The following is a 14,199-nucleotide window of genomic DNA, read 5'->3' on the forward strand; positions in this document are numbered from 1 at the left end:
ATCCCGGGATAACATTTATTGAGTCCCGAGATTTTCGGGATTTGAAATAAAACAATTTCTTACATACGCACCCTCTTTTCACTTAATCTCTCTTCGACCTAATTTCTGAACTAAACGTAAAACTAAGAAACAGGTTATATGATCACATATTGAATTATTTGTTATTTTTACGTTATAGTGTTTAATAATTATTAGTAATTATATATTGTGATAGTGTTTAGTAATTACATACTGTGATTTTTTTTGACAGATAGCTGACAATATTTACGTTTAATATTATAGTACCTGGGTGACCGAGTTTAGCTCGGTATTTTTAGTAAATCGTGTATTTGTTGTGTTGTGTTGTTGGAAATCATATTTAAATACGAATTACATATTGATAAAACGACGATGAATCGATTTTGATAATTCTTTTTTTTTTGTTGGAAAGGAGATATCCCAAGTGTGGTACCATGATAAGGAAACCAGGATCTGGTGATGGAATCCCAGATAAATCGAGGGAAACTTACGAAAATCACAGTGATAACAAGTGCGTTTGTTAGTTTTTTCGTCTACTTACGTTGTATTACGTGTCGATGTAATTTACAAATGACTTTTTTTTAAATTTTTGAAAATCTGAGAGGCCAGTATACCCACTGAAACTAAGACGAATTAAGAAATAATGTGTAATAATGAGTGGATCGATGACAGCCCTAGCTTCAATGTGACTTTAAATAACATAAGTATGAAATACTAGGGATCCCAGCTCAAAGTTTGATATTCAAATCCCGGGATAACATTTATTGAGTCCCGAGATTTTCGGGATTTGAAATAAAACAATTTCTTACATACGCACCCTCTTTTCACTTAATCTCTCTTCGACCTAATTTCTGAACTAAACGTAAAACTAAGAAACAGGTTATATGATCACATATTGAATTATTTGTTATTTTTACGTTATAGTGTTTAATAATTATTAGTAATTATATATTGTGATAGTGTTTAGTAATTACATACTGTGATTTTTTTTGACAGATAGCTGACAATATTTACGTTTAATATTATAGTACCTGGGTGACCGAGTTTAGCTCGGTATTTTTAGTAAATCGTGTATTTGTTGTGTTGTGTTGTTGGAAATCATATTTAAATACGAATTACATATTGATAAAACGACGATGAATCGATTTTGATAATTCTTTTTTTTTGTTGGAAAGGAGATATCCCAAGTGTGGTACCATGATAAGGAAACCAGGATCTGGTGATGGAATCCCAGATAAATCGAGGGAAACTTACGAAAATCACAGTGATAACAAGTGCGTTTGTTAGTTTTTTCGTCTACTTACGTTGTATTACGTGTCGATGTAATTGAAGTCGGTTTTTTTTTTCGTTTGCGTGCAAACACAATTATATATTTTTGTGTTAAAGACCTTATCTTTATTTGTAGTCGGAGTAATCAATATGACATTTATCAGTATTACATAGAAGAGTAGTAGGTATGAAAATAGTTTTTAATATGACAATAATTAAAAGGTTATTTTATTGTGTGTAGCCGTGTAACATATTTCATAATAAGGGTAAGTATAAAGAAGTTTGACAAGGGTAAATGTTGTACTTATTTTTCTTTTATATGTGTATGTTACTTCATATTATCATCATTTGTGAACAGATTTAATATTCTTAAATACGATGCACTAATATTAAATATTTTACGTATGTTTCATTATTTGTTATATCATGTCATATAATATATATAGAAGTTTATATCGTTTTTATATGTACATTGAATTTAATTTATTTATATTTATGAGCAGTGTATGTAAATACAGATTTCGAATAAAGAGTTTTTAAAGTTTATTGTTTTTTTTTTATCAATATTTTCTGCATTGTCTAACAATGTATTTGGTTGTCTGTAAGAGATAACCATTAGTGATCAGACTGATTTGTACCTATTTCAAGTTAAAATATTGTTATTTTCCTTATGTAATTTTAAATGTGGAATAAATTGTTAAATAAATAATATATACCATAATTATACAATGATCTCCTCTCATGCTTAAAATAATTTTATAATACTGGAATTATTTTTACCGTGAAGATAACTGGTTAGAATATAACCGTAGTAGTAAAAATGATTCAATTAATAAAAGACTTACAGCTTCAGAAACAGTGGCGGGCCCAGCCAGTTGGCGGGCCCGCACTTTTTCTCTTCTTATTTCACTTTCTTAAAAGGTGATATCACCACCTGAAATCAAAATAATCTTAAATTAAAATTGTTTCGAAGATATTAGGTTATGAAAATAGATTTATATGAAAAATAATGAATAAAAACATAGTTTAGTGAAAGGGTTTTTTTTTCAGCTGCAGTTGCAACATGCGTAGTGCTGTAAGCAATACTTCTAGCTGTATATGTATGAATTCTAATTTCTATGATTCGGTAATTCCTACCTACTTTATGAGGTAACCAATTTTTTTTTATGTTTTTAACTTTACACGTTTCGTATATACTAAGTGTTTTTGTATGAAATCCATAATACAGTAAATTCTTGTCAGTAACTTGAGAAGCATCGTAGAGTATTTTTAACAAAAAATCAAAGACGCCTTATAAAAATTGTGTAAAATATACGAGGTGAAGATAGTAGCAAAAACGCATTCCCATTTTTACCGTGACCATTTTATGTGTCCTTTTTGACTAGACGTTTGTGTAATGTACTTATATGTGAATTAATTTATTCATTTCGGTTACATTAATACAGTGCATTTTAACATTATGTATGTAATTGATCTCAAAATTGATGCTTTCGATCATAATTATGTAGGACAAAGTTGCTAAGTTTTTAAATGTTTGCAATTTATTTCAAATCTTTTTCATATTCGTTGGTGCCTAAAATCCTAGTCTCCAGCGTTCCTTCCCACAGTCTTCACCCGCGTTACAAATTGTTTGAGCTTCATTGCTTTCTATTTTTTTGGCGCCCTGGTCGTCATTCTAAAATAAATGCAATAATAGTATATTAAAATAGGCTCAAAAGTATTTTGGGGATTGTGAGGAACAGGTTGTGAACTTCCTCATTCGCCATCGCAAAGGGAGCATTCTCCGACCAGACGGATGTTGTGTCTGGTGTGCTACCGCCCCGACGGTTTTTGTCGGGTTATTTTATATATACTCAATCGTTCGTAGGATACGTAAGTTTTTAGATCTAATTTAATAGATGTTGCTACATATATATATCGGGGAAAGTCATTAATACGAAATAAAAAAGGAAGTTTGGCACGGCGTCCTACAGCTGGCAGCACTGTCGAGCAATCCGGTCAAGACGGTGGACATTACCAACACGTCACGAAGTCTGACGATAGTTAAAATAACTTTGTCTCTCAAATATAACATAAGTACCAAGACATTTATTTACATTGAGAAAACGCTGTTGTTTCGATATCACAACCACTCTACCATTTTATTTATTTGTTACGAATCCAACTCGTTCAAATAGACCTTCGTACAAATTTATGTCTATACGCACAATATGGGAGTAGTTGCCATATTATTTATGGAGCATAGATTTCTTATCATACGATACTTTTCCTTTTATCTATATGTAAGGAATGTTACTATATTCTGTATTTTTATGGTTCAGTATTTGGGTACAAAAGGTGGAAATATAGCCGTGAACCTTATTATAGTAACATTCCGCCGTTATTTCGTGGAATAGTAATACATAGATAAATAAATTTGTAGAGATATTTAAAAAAAGACATTGTTGGGTTTGTTGTAAAAATGTTTCCATTTTTAAAAGGAAACTTTGAAAAATTTAGTTCCATATTTAAAATCGGTCAAAAGATGTGGGCTCTAAATATTTTCCAAATTACCTAAGTTTTTTGGATATCACCTGTGTGTCTAAAATACAAAAACGACCTGAAATTTATCATATTGAGAAAGATTAAAGCTCTTGTAACGATCAAAGAAAGTCAAGTTGTCAAATTGTTTCAAATTAATTGGTCAAAATTTAATCACAAATCAAGATATTAGCATTTCTGACATTCGTTGATTAGAATGAATGAAATTTAAAAATCTGTGAAAACATTTACGATAATGCTGATAAATTGGCTATAAAAACTTTTTTTTTAAATATACAGGATATTATGTTTGAAAATTTGTTTATGATTTAAACTTGTAAAGGAGAAGGGAGTAAACATAACATAACATAACATAACAATACACTTTATTGTACACCAAAACAGAAATAATACATATTATGAACTTAAACAGAGTATCATCAGGCACAAAGGGCGGCCTTATCGCTAAAAAGCGATCTCTTCCAGGCAACCTAGGGGCAGAGGAGATGGTATTGTGTCAGTGTAGGTGTACAAATTGAGACATAAACGTTTGAATATATTTACTTATTTACATACATACATACATAAACATATACATAAATACATACATACGTACATACATACATACATACACATATACATACATATATACATAAACATATACATACACAAACACATACATACAAACATACATACATATGTATATATATATATAATTTTATTCACGTTGAATATCAAGATAATGCTTCTTGACAGCCTTTTTAAAAATAGAAAGCGATTGTACACGTCTAATATGCAAGGGTAAAGAATTCCAAAGTCGAGAAGCTTGAACAGTGAAAGATTTAGAATAAAAGGAAGAGGAGTGAGGGGGAATTTCAAGAAGTAAGGTATTCTCAGAACGAAGACTGCGTTCATGGATATCACTAAGAAATTTAAATCGTTGCTTTAGATAAGCAGGTGCAACAGGGTTAAATAGAATAGAGTAAAGTAAGTTAAGAATATGCGTATTCCTGCGAAAGCGAATAGGGAGCCACTTAAGTTTTTTACGGAATTCAGAGATATGATCATATTTACGAAGTCCAAATACGAATCGTATACATAAATTCTGGATTCGCTCAAGTTTATTAATCTGCTCTTCAGTAATGTCAAGATAACATGTGTCTGCGTAGTCCAGAATTGGTAATAGAAGACTATTTGCAAGAGCAATTTTGGTGGGAATTGGAAGTAGATTACGCAGCCTGCGAAGAGATCCAGCCGAAGCAAAAACTTTACGACTGACTTCACAAATCTGTGGGCCCCATGATAGATGTTGATCAAAAATAACGCCAAGATTCTTCACACTTTCACTATATGGAATTACAATACCATTAAAAATTACAGGAGGTAGTTGAGATCGATTTATACGGCTAATTAATTTAGAACTTCCTATAATTATAGTCTTAGTTTTGGTTGGATTTACTACTAATCCGTAAGCTTTACTCCATGTGGTAATGGCAAGTAGATCACCATTTATACGAGAAACACATTGAGGCAAGTCACTTACAGTAGAATGAGAGTATATTTGGAGATCGTCTGCATAGAAGTGATAGAGAGAAGTTATAATATTACAAATGGAATTAATAAATATAGAAAATAAGAGAGGGGAGAGCACACCACCCTGGGGGACACCAGCAGCAACCAATGACCAGTTTGAAAATGTGTCATTCAATTTAATTCGCTGCCGGCGACCCTGTAAGTAACTTTGAAACCAATCAGTGGCCTCTGGAGATATGTTAAGAGAACGCATAATGTCACAAAGTATATCAAAGTCTACAGTATTGAAAGCGTTACTGAAACCAAGCAACGTCAATACTGTAACCTCGCGCCTATCCATGCTAGATCGTATATCGTCAGTTATTTTGACAAGTGCAGTAGTCGTACTATGACCAGGACGGAAACCGGATTGCGAGGTATTTAGGAGACTGTGTTTCAAAAGGAATAGGTTAAGTTGATTATACACAAGGCGCTCGAAGACTTTGGATAAAAAGGGAAGAATCGAAATGGGACGATATTCGGCCAGGGATGATGGATTAAGTTTTTTCGGGATAGGTATAATATCAGCATCTTTCCACGTAGACGGAAAAGAGCCAGTGGAGATTGAAGTATTAAAAATTTTGGTTAATATGGGTGTAAGTAAATTAAGGAGAGGAATGATCATCTTACGACTAATGCTGTCAGATCCGACGGAGTTGGACTTAATAGCTAAAATGTTCTTCTTAACATCACATTCAGCCAACTGATTAAGAAAGAAAGTGGGAGTATTAGGAGTTGGCAAGGTTGAAAGTCGATTTCTTGTCAAAGATTTAGTCACACTATCAATGGTAACAGATGAGGAAAAATGGAGATTCAACTCGTTAAGGTCTAAATTTTGAGAGCGATAATTCTGATGCGCTTTGCCAACTCCCAGTGATTTTAGAAAGTTCCAGACTTTACTAGGATCTTCTTCTTCGATGACAGATTTATAGATGTGGCGCCGTTGTGCATCTCTACACACCCTATTACAACGATTCCGAGCCTTAATATATATCTCTCTATTAGCTTCACAGCTATTCAATCTGTATCGTGACTTTGCGCGAACCTTTTTCTCCTGTAATTTTCTAATTTCAGGAGTAATCCATGGAGCAGGGTGATGTCTTACCCTTACAGGTCGAATGGGTGCGTGTACATCATATAGTTGGATTAACAGAGAGTTAAAAACAGCCACTTGGTCGTCGATTGTATCTGCATTACAGACAACCGACCAATCGATTTTCGCTGCATCATTCTGGAGTCTATCTAAATCCATCCCACCAAAATTCCGTTGCAGAAGAATTCTAGATTTAAGTTTAGGGGGCTTAATTTTGTACGATAGATACAACAAATCGTGAAAGGAGAATGCATCGGCAGAACATTGACCGTGTTTTTCGACATGGTCAACGGAAGAAACAATAATGAGATCTAAAAGAGATGGAACACTATTAGGAAAAGCATGAGTAGCAAGTAAAGGCAGGATATGAAGATTTGGCGCATTAATAAGAGTTTTAAGACGGGAAGACCGGTGATCGTTTTTGAGCAGGCAGGTGTTAAAATCACCCATGATCACTGTGTGACTATACAGAGGAGTTAAATTTTGAAGTAAAGATTCTAATGAGTTAAAGTAATCAACAGTAAGGCATGGGCTATAGAAGACACCAAGAAGAAGTTTTGTATGAGAAAAAATCACCTCCACAAAAAGATGCTCTGCACCGCCGGTCTGAGGTTGCGAAGTGTCAATGATATTAAAAGGGATATGAGAGCGGATATATATTGCAACCCCTCCACCAGCCCGACCAATGCGGTCGTTACGGATCAGGTGGAATCCCGGTAAAGAGAAAGAAGTAGAGGGCAAACAAGGTTTGAGCCAAGACTCGGAGACTAGGACACCATGAATATTGCCATTATTGAGAGAAGACAACAAGTCTGGATAATGAGCAGGGATACTCTGTGCATTTATGTGTACTAAATTGAAGTTCTTAGGAGTATTCGCAAAACAGGAGTCTAACGTGTCGCTCAAAGATGGAATACTATAATAACTGTCAACACTACTTAAATCATCGGAAGCAGAAGATAGCGATAAAAAAGCATCACTATCATTAATGAATGACATTTATGATATTAAAGATATATAAATAAATTAACGAAATAACTAAATAAAATATTTGTGATGTATATTTCTAAAAATATATTATGATAAAATAAATAAATAATAATTAAAAACCAATATATATTAAAATTAAGAAATAATAATAATAATAATAGGTTGATATAAAATTATACGTATATATATATTATAATAAAATATGTGTAAATACCGTTCAATGCACCCACCAGCTGCATGGAGAGTAATTTAATATACTAAAAATAACAAAAGATTAATAAACATGAGTCGTAACTAAAATCATTACAAAACCATCACTAAACTATTCATGTACTTACTATGAAAACATTTACATGTATATAAAGAAGTCTTAGTAAAATTACGCAATTTCATAGACAAAAAACTATTATCAAATAGCAGTAAATGCATCTATTACCTGTGCACATCGGGTAACACTATCAACTAGCTATCAATATCAATAAGTTAAAATAGCAAAAAAAAGGCATAATTTATACTAAGTAACGAGTTATTAAAATTAATATAAGTTAATACAGCAAATTAAATAATTAAATACCGATGACGAATAACAGGACTGGAGGAGATGCCTGTCACGGTGTAAACTGCAAAACACAAAGCTATTTCTTTAACCCCCGTTTTGGTCGAGATGCAGCCACCTTGCTTTCCGGCTGTTTCTGGACGGCAGTGGTGTTTTTAGACGGCGACTTAGACGCTTCTGTCGAACTGGATCCTGGGATTTTATCGAGGTCAGCCAGACACTCGGCCCGATGCCGCGTTCCGTCCGGGGTAATTACGAAGATAGTGCCTTCACGTGTCCAGCACCGACTGACACCAAACCTCTCTCTAGCCACAAGGAATGCATCATGACGAACCTTAGTTAAGAATTCTGATTGTGTGACACCAGTTCCTTTCAACTTCGTCTTGGCGTACCAGACTTTATCACGGACTGCGATATCCCTAAAGCGAACCACAATAGGACGCGGTTTCCCCGCAGATGGACGGCCTAATCTATAAGAGGTTTTGATGCTGGTACTAGAGAAATTGGCTAGGTTCAAATTCTCAGCAACAATGCTGGTAACTCGCGCCGATGTATCTTCACCCTTGTCTTCAGGGACACCGTGGAAAAGAATCAGCTTGCGCCTAGTCTTCATCTCTTGGCGGTCAATAACTAGGGTCAAAAATTCGACTTGCCGCTGGAGTGCTGTGAGAGCAGAAAGAATGAACCTTTTGAAGTTGTTGAAGTCAGCAGCCAATGATGTGGTAGTCGCATGAGGCGAAGTCTTCAACAAATCTTGCTGAAATTCATACATCTGGGCTTGAAATGTTTCAGTCAGAGATGCCACTGTGTCTTTCAAGGAATCCATATTGATAACGATGTTTAGGGGTGATTTTTAGTGAGAGGAATTACTTGCTGGTGGGTAATGGAACATAAATATCACAATTAAACATAAATTGTACAAAGATTACTATTTTTAAATAATAAAAGTCTTGGCACAAAATTTTGTTGTTACTACTTATTTGGCACCTACCCACGAAAAAAGTAAACTATACATAAATCAAATAGGCATAACTTAATCAAAGTAGAAGTTTTCTTACTGTGGTTTTTATTATAATAGATGTATAGTTGCATTGAATAATTTGAATTCTAGTATGTTTTCTAATTATCTAGTTGTAAACTAAACACAAATAAAATTTGTATAACAAAATCGTAATTATGTACAATTTGAAGTCTTATCGCTGACCATTGCCAGGTGTAGGTATTTCGTCACAAATGCCTATTGAATAGGTACATGAAGGTACATGAGTGTTATTTTAAGTTTTGTTCATATTAATATAAATACTGGCTTATTAAAATTTATTGAACATTCCTAAGATATTCGTTAAAATAACTTTGTATTATCAGTAAACCAAAGGTAAGCCGAAATTAAAATAAATAAATTTACCTGAAAAAATTGCTGGTTAGGTTTAATTATACCAGTACGGAAGTTAGGGCGGACTTCTGTAATATATTTTTGTTGAGAACTGGCCTCACTGCAAATAGTACTTTAATATTATTCTCGATAAAATAAAAAAATATTTGGATATTATACTCAAGCAAAGTATTTTCTTCCATGTTGGTATCTCATTTAAAAATAAATAATATTTTAATTTCAAAAGGTCTACCTTTTTATTAATATATTTTTATTCTATTTCGTTTATTTTATTCATATGTTTATATGCTTACTTTAACTACCGCTCTGGTGTAGTGGTAGTGGTGCCGATAGTTGCCTAAAACACTGACGGTTTATGGATTTGATTCCCATTAGGGATGGATAGTTGTAATTCTACAAATATTGCTTTCTCGGTATGCATACATGTCCTTGTGGGTCACACCACCAAGACTCGGAAAGCTTGGTAAGCTGTTGGTAACGGTTAACGATCATTATTCGAGAATATATTCACAAACTCGCAGTGGAGCAGCGTGGTGGATTAAGCTCCAATCCCTCCCCTACACGCAGAAAGAAGCCTATGCCCAGTAGTGGTACATTACAGGCTGAATGTAATGTTTAATTTTAATGAAATAACGTTAATATTATGGAGTAACGACTTCTTCGTAATATTACTAAACTTACTGACTATACGGATTTATTCATAACGTATATAGTTTTTTTAAAGTAAAAACAAATAACATTCGGATAACTATTCTTTGAAATATAACCCAAAGATAGCAGAGATCTAATACTTATTAGAAAATAAAATAACAAGCAATGCTCTTTAAAAAATCCAAAAATAAGTGGTCCATCATATGTGGATACAATCAAAAGACGTTAATTAGTTAACGTGTCATTTTTGACAGATTTATTTCAAATATTATTGAACACTTCACAACTTATCTAGTTAAAATATATCAGCTTAATCTACTTGAGAGTTTCAGGAGGATATATTCATTGAATTTAACCTAAAAGTTAGGTATTAAGTTACTACTGACGTTATCTGCAAAAGCAGCAAGGAACATTCAACACAGTACATAAATGTAATGCAGCGAACTAGCACTGTTTCTTTTGTCGCCTATCTGCCCCCTCAGCCGAGGATATTTGGCGTAACGCCAGTGGGTTTATGCCTTGTGGTAAACGCTTAAGCGATTTTAAAATAAATATTTAGTAATCAAATATTGCAACCGAGCCATCTGATTTTATCCAGATAAAAAATATTGTATGCAAAATATTCGTTATGTACGATTTTATTTTTGTGTTACCCACACATTAAGAATTCTAAACATTTTTGAATATCATATCAAAAATTGATCGTTCCAGCGTTTCGGTTAAACCGAAAATAAAATCATCATATCAAAAATTTCGATCTAACGGGTACATCGTTCCATAGCTTAATTGGCTAGAGCGCCGACACTGTCAGTCGGAGACGCAGGTTGGATCCCCGCTGGAACGGTCAATTTTTGATATGATATTCAAAATTATTCGTTATAAGTTTAATTTTTGAATACATCATTAAATTACGTAAATTCTTTACCAACCTTTTCAATATTGTTATAATAAATTGTGCAAATTTTGAATAATAATATATGTATATAGAATAGTGTTTTATTATTTATGTTTTTATAATGAAGATCCAGCTCAAAATCTAAATAAGCCTGACGGGGGAACAGTACTTCACTCTTAAAGAAGATCACAATTTAATAAGACTGCTCTTAACAATTGTTGTGTTCCTGTGGTGGGTAAGGTAAGAACTGGGGAGGGTCGGGAGTAGTTTTGGAAACGAACTTGCAATTTTTCTTATATTTCAGGCTTCCATTAGCTACGGTAACCGCTTACCACCAGGTGATCCACATGCTTGTTAGCTTCCCTATTATTATTAAAGAAACACGATAATTGATTGAGTTATACGATAAAATTGACGTTGAAGTAAATGTCATTGCTTTATTGGACCACTCAGAAACACATTAACTTGAATATAAGACAAGGCTTATCCTCAAGAGGATACAATTTCGGGAATTGAAGCACTAGCGATAAGTCTTAAGAATTGTATATACATAAATGTACTAATTTTATTCCGTATCGATCATTCATTTTTAAATGAGAGATTTGCTCAAAATTTTAAAATGAGTCAGATTTGAGCTCCATTTTAATAAGAAAAAATTAACATAACTTATTTTATTTATTTATTTAAGGAATCGCTTACAGATGATACATAAAAAAAAAACGATATAAAAAAATACACACACACTGTGCTCACCAATTTACAGGCAACAACAATTAGTACAAATAACAATCGGAAATGGAATATTTTTTAACTTTTCTATTAGGTAGCTATTTTGTGCATTTCTGTCCGCAGAAAGTGAGTTTAAAGCCACACAGAAATAATTATCTACAATGTGTTTCGAGGACATACAAAAAAAGTTTCAAGTAGTAATAATAATTAACAAAAATAAAGTGAAACCTCAATATAAATGCAAACCTGAACATATACGAATACCTTATAATTTACAATATCCATACACAAACACTCAATACTGTTAGGTTGTCCCTTTTGCTACATTAGGAAACAAAAATTACTGTCTGTCTGTCTACTCGTATAAACGACAAAATAATAGTAACTAAACAGTTCAATGATAGTCATTCTGGTGGACGAAAATTCAAATTATACTGACTTTCGTTTGACGTTTCGATGTTTACTCGGGTTAGATACCATAGCACATTGTCAAAGCTTCTTAAACCGTTGTTCTTGTTAGCTTAGAAAGCTGATACAGATCAGCCAACGTGAAGCTCAACCAGTATGAAAGAACGTGCCTTAGTAAGTCCCAACTATTTCTTGTTGTTCCAAACAGATGTCTACAAGTGTTAACACAAAAAAAAAATATTATAAATTAATATGCTTCACCACAAATTAATCGCTTCGAGCAGTTTCAAAGGCTCAGCATGTCTTCAACTTTGCTAATTCTAAGAACTTGAGATGAGTGGTTCTGGCCTGCGTCCAACGTCCAAGTGACACGGACTCACTCGAAGACACTGCATTTTCATAGAAAATTGAAGTTGTCAAAGACTATGACAAGAATTCTAATGCGGTTAGGGCTTGATAGGTTTTCGCTCCAGACATTCTTTACGATTGAGGATTTTAAAGAATTTCTGCTGGAAATATAGTATTTCTGAGTGAGTCTTATAAACTTTATTTGCTTTAATATAAAGCTGCTATTTATTTTCTTGCGAAAAATTAATAAATTACTATACGCACGAAAACGAAACGAACAAACAAACATTTCTGCTCCATTATATTAAACTAAGACATACAAGGCTTATGGTAATTAGTTAAGTTTACAATTTCACAAGAGTTTAATCATTTTAACCGTATATAGTAAAACAAACGCACACATTACGTCTTTACAAACAGATTAAAATGTTATCCCTCTAATAAAGAAACAAAGTTCTAAAGACGACTTCTTATTCAAACAGTTCGCTTTGTAATTGTAATTACTTGTTTTATTTAAAACTGTTCGTAATTATTTAATGCTTTACCAGCTTTTGCGTTTATTTGTTTTGCAATGTTTCAAAGTGTAAACGTGTCTCAAAAATATTCAGTAAATGTTCAATTATGGGTAGACAAAGCTGAAGTTAACTGGAAACGTCCCATTTCTGGGACAAGAACGCTTTTCCATTTAGGAGTGAAGGGGTGGGAAACATATGCACCATGAGTTACAATCTCTGATGTCTATTTTGCAATAAACGTTTTCACAAAAGCACGGTGAGAAGTCATAACAAAAAGGGAATACAACCAGAACAGTGACTAAAATTTCTATAAATACAAACGCCCGAGATGGAATCGATCCGTGACCATCCATGTTGGACAATTTTTCAATAAATCAAAGAATTTATTTCATGTTAAAAATAGCTCTATGCGTTGTTTATAAATATTTCAGTTTTACTTAGAAACCATTTACATATCAAAAGTCAATTTGTTGATACACAAAAAATTAAATTTCTATAACTTAATTGCCAACGAAAATACGATTCTAACAAAAAAACTTAATGATTTGACAAATAAAACATTTCTTCTTACTTTATTTCTCAACTTATATAAAAGTATATTTTCGCGTAGAATGGAATTTACGACCGTGAATATATAAATTAACGTCCAGAAACGAAGCATTGAGTCCAGATTTAATGCTGATTCTTCATTGCGTACGAAAAGCTATACTGAATAACTTAATTTATTTAGAAATAATAATAAACGTCTTCGTCCTCCTGCCATTATATTCACATTTTCTTCGCAAACAGATTACGGCCTTAGACGTTTGCATATTCACTCAAAACAGTAGTTATCAAGTTTGCATTTTCTCTATTATTTTGTTTATTTTTATTTTATTTGATGTATTTTTTATTTATTTAGTAATCCACACGAGCACGCACAAATATAAGAAACTGTTATACTTTAGTATGAAAATTTGTATTTTTATACCTACTGTTCTTCTTTGTTTGACGTTTGACGTATTCCGTCACCTTTACGGATTCTGCAAGAAGAAAAGCGTAATTGCAGTAAACGTTTACTGCCAAAAGCAATTTTGAGGCAGAGTTTTGGTGGGCCTTTTCTTTATTCCGGTCTTTGTGTGTCTTTTTTATGTTATACTATTTTTATGCTGTATTCTTTTTATCATTATTTTTAACCGACTACAAAAAGTCTCTACAGTACTCAATTCGACCCTGTATATATATATAATTATCTATGGTTGG

The 14,199-nt window shown here is 33.0% G+C and overlaps 1 long non-coding RNA gene across 1 annotated transcript in view; it reads right to left on the reverse strand.

Moving 5' to 3' along the window:
- Positions 1–1,739: 1,739 nt before the first annotated feature.
- The window catches only part of LOC123656260, a 56,168-nt gene continuing 43,708 nt past the window's right edge, over positions 1,740–14,199 (reverse strand). Inside the window, exon 3 of the long non-coding RNA XR_006743505.1 lies at positions 1,740–2,221. This is a non-coding gene — a long non-coding RNA (uncharacterized LOC123656260). The remainder of the gene's footprint in view (positions 2,222–14,199) is intronic.

This window comes from Melitaea cinxia, chromosome 9 (assembly GCF_905220565.1).
Source record: "Melitaea cinxia chromosome 9, ilMelCinx1.1, whole genome shotgun sequence".
NCBI classification, from domain to species: domain Eukaryota; kingdom Metazoa; phylum Arthropoda; class Insecta; order Lepidoptera; family Nymphalidae; genus Melitaea; species Melitaea cinxia.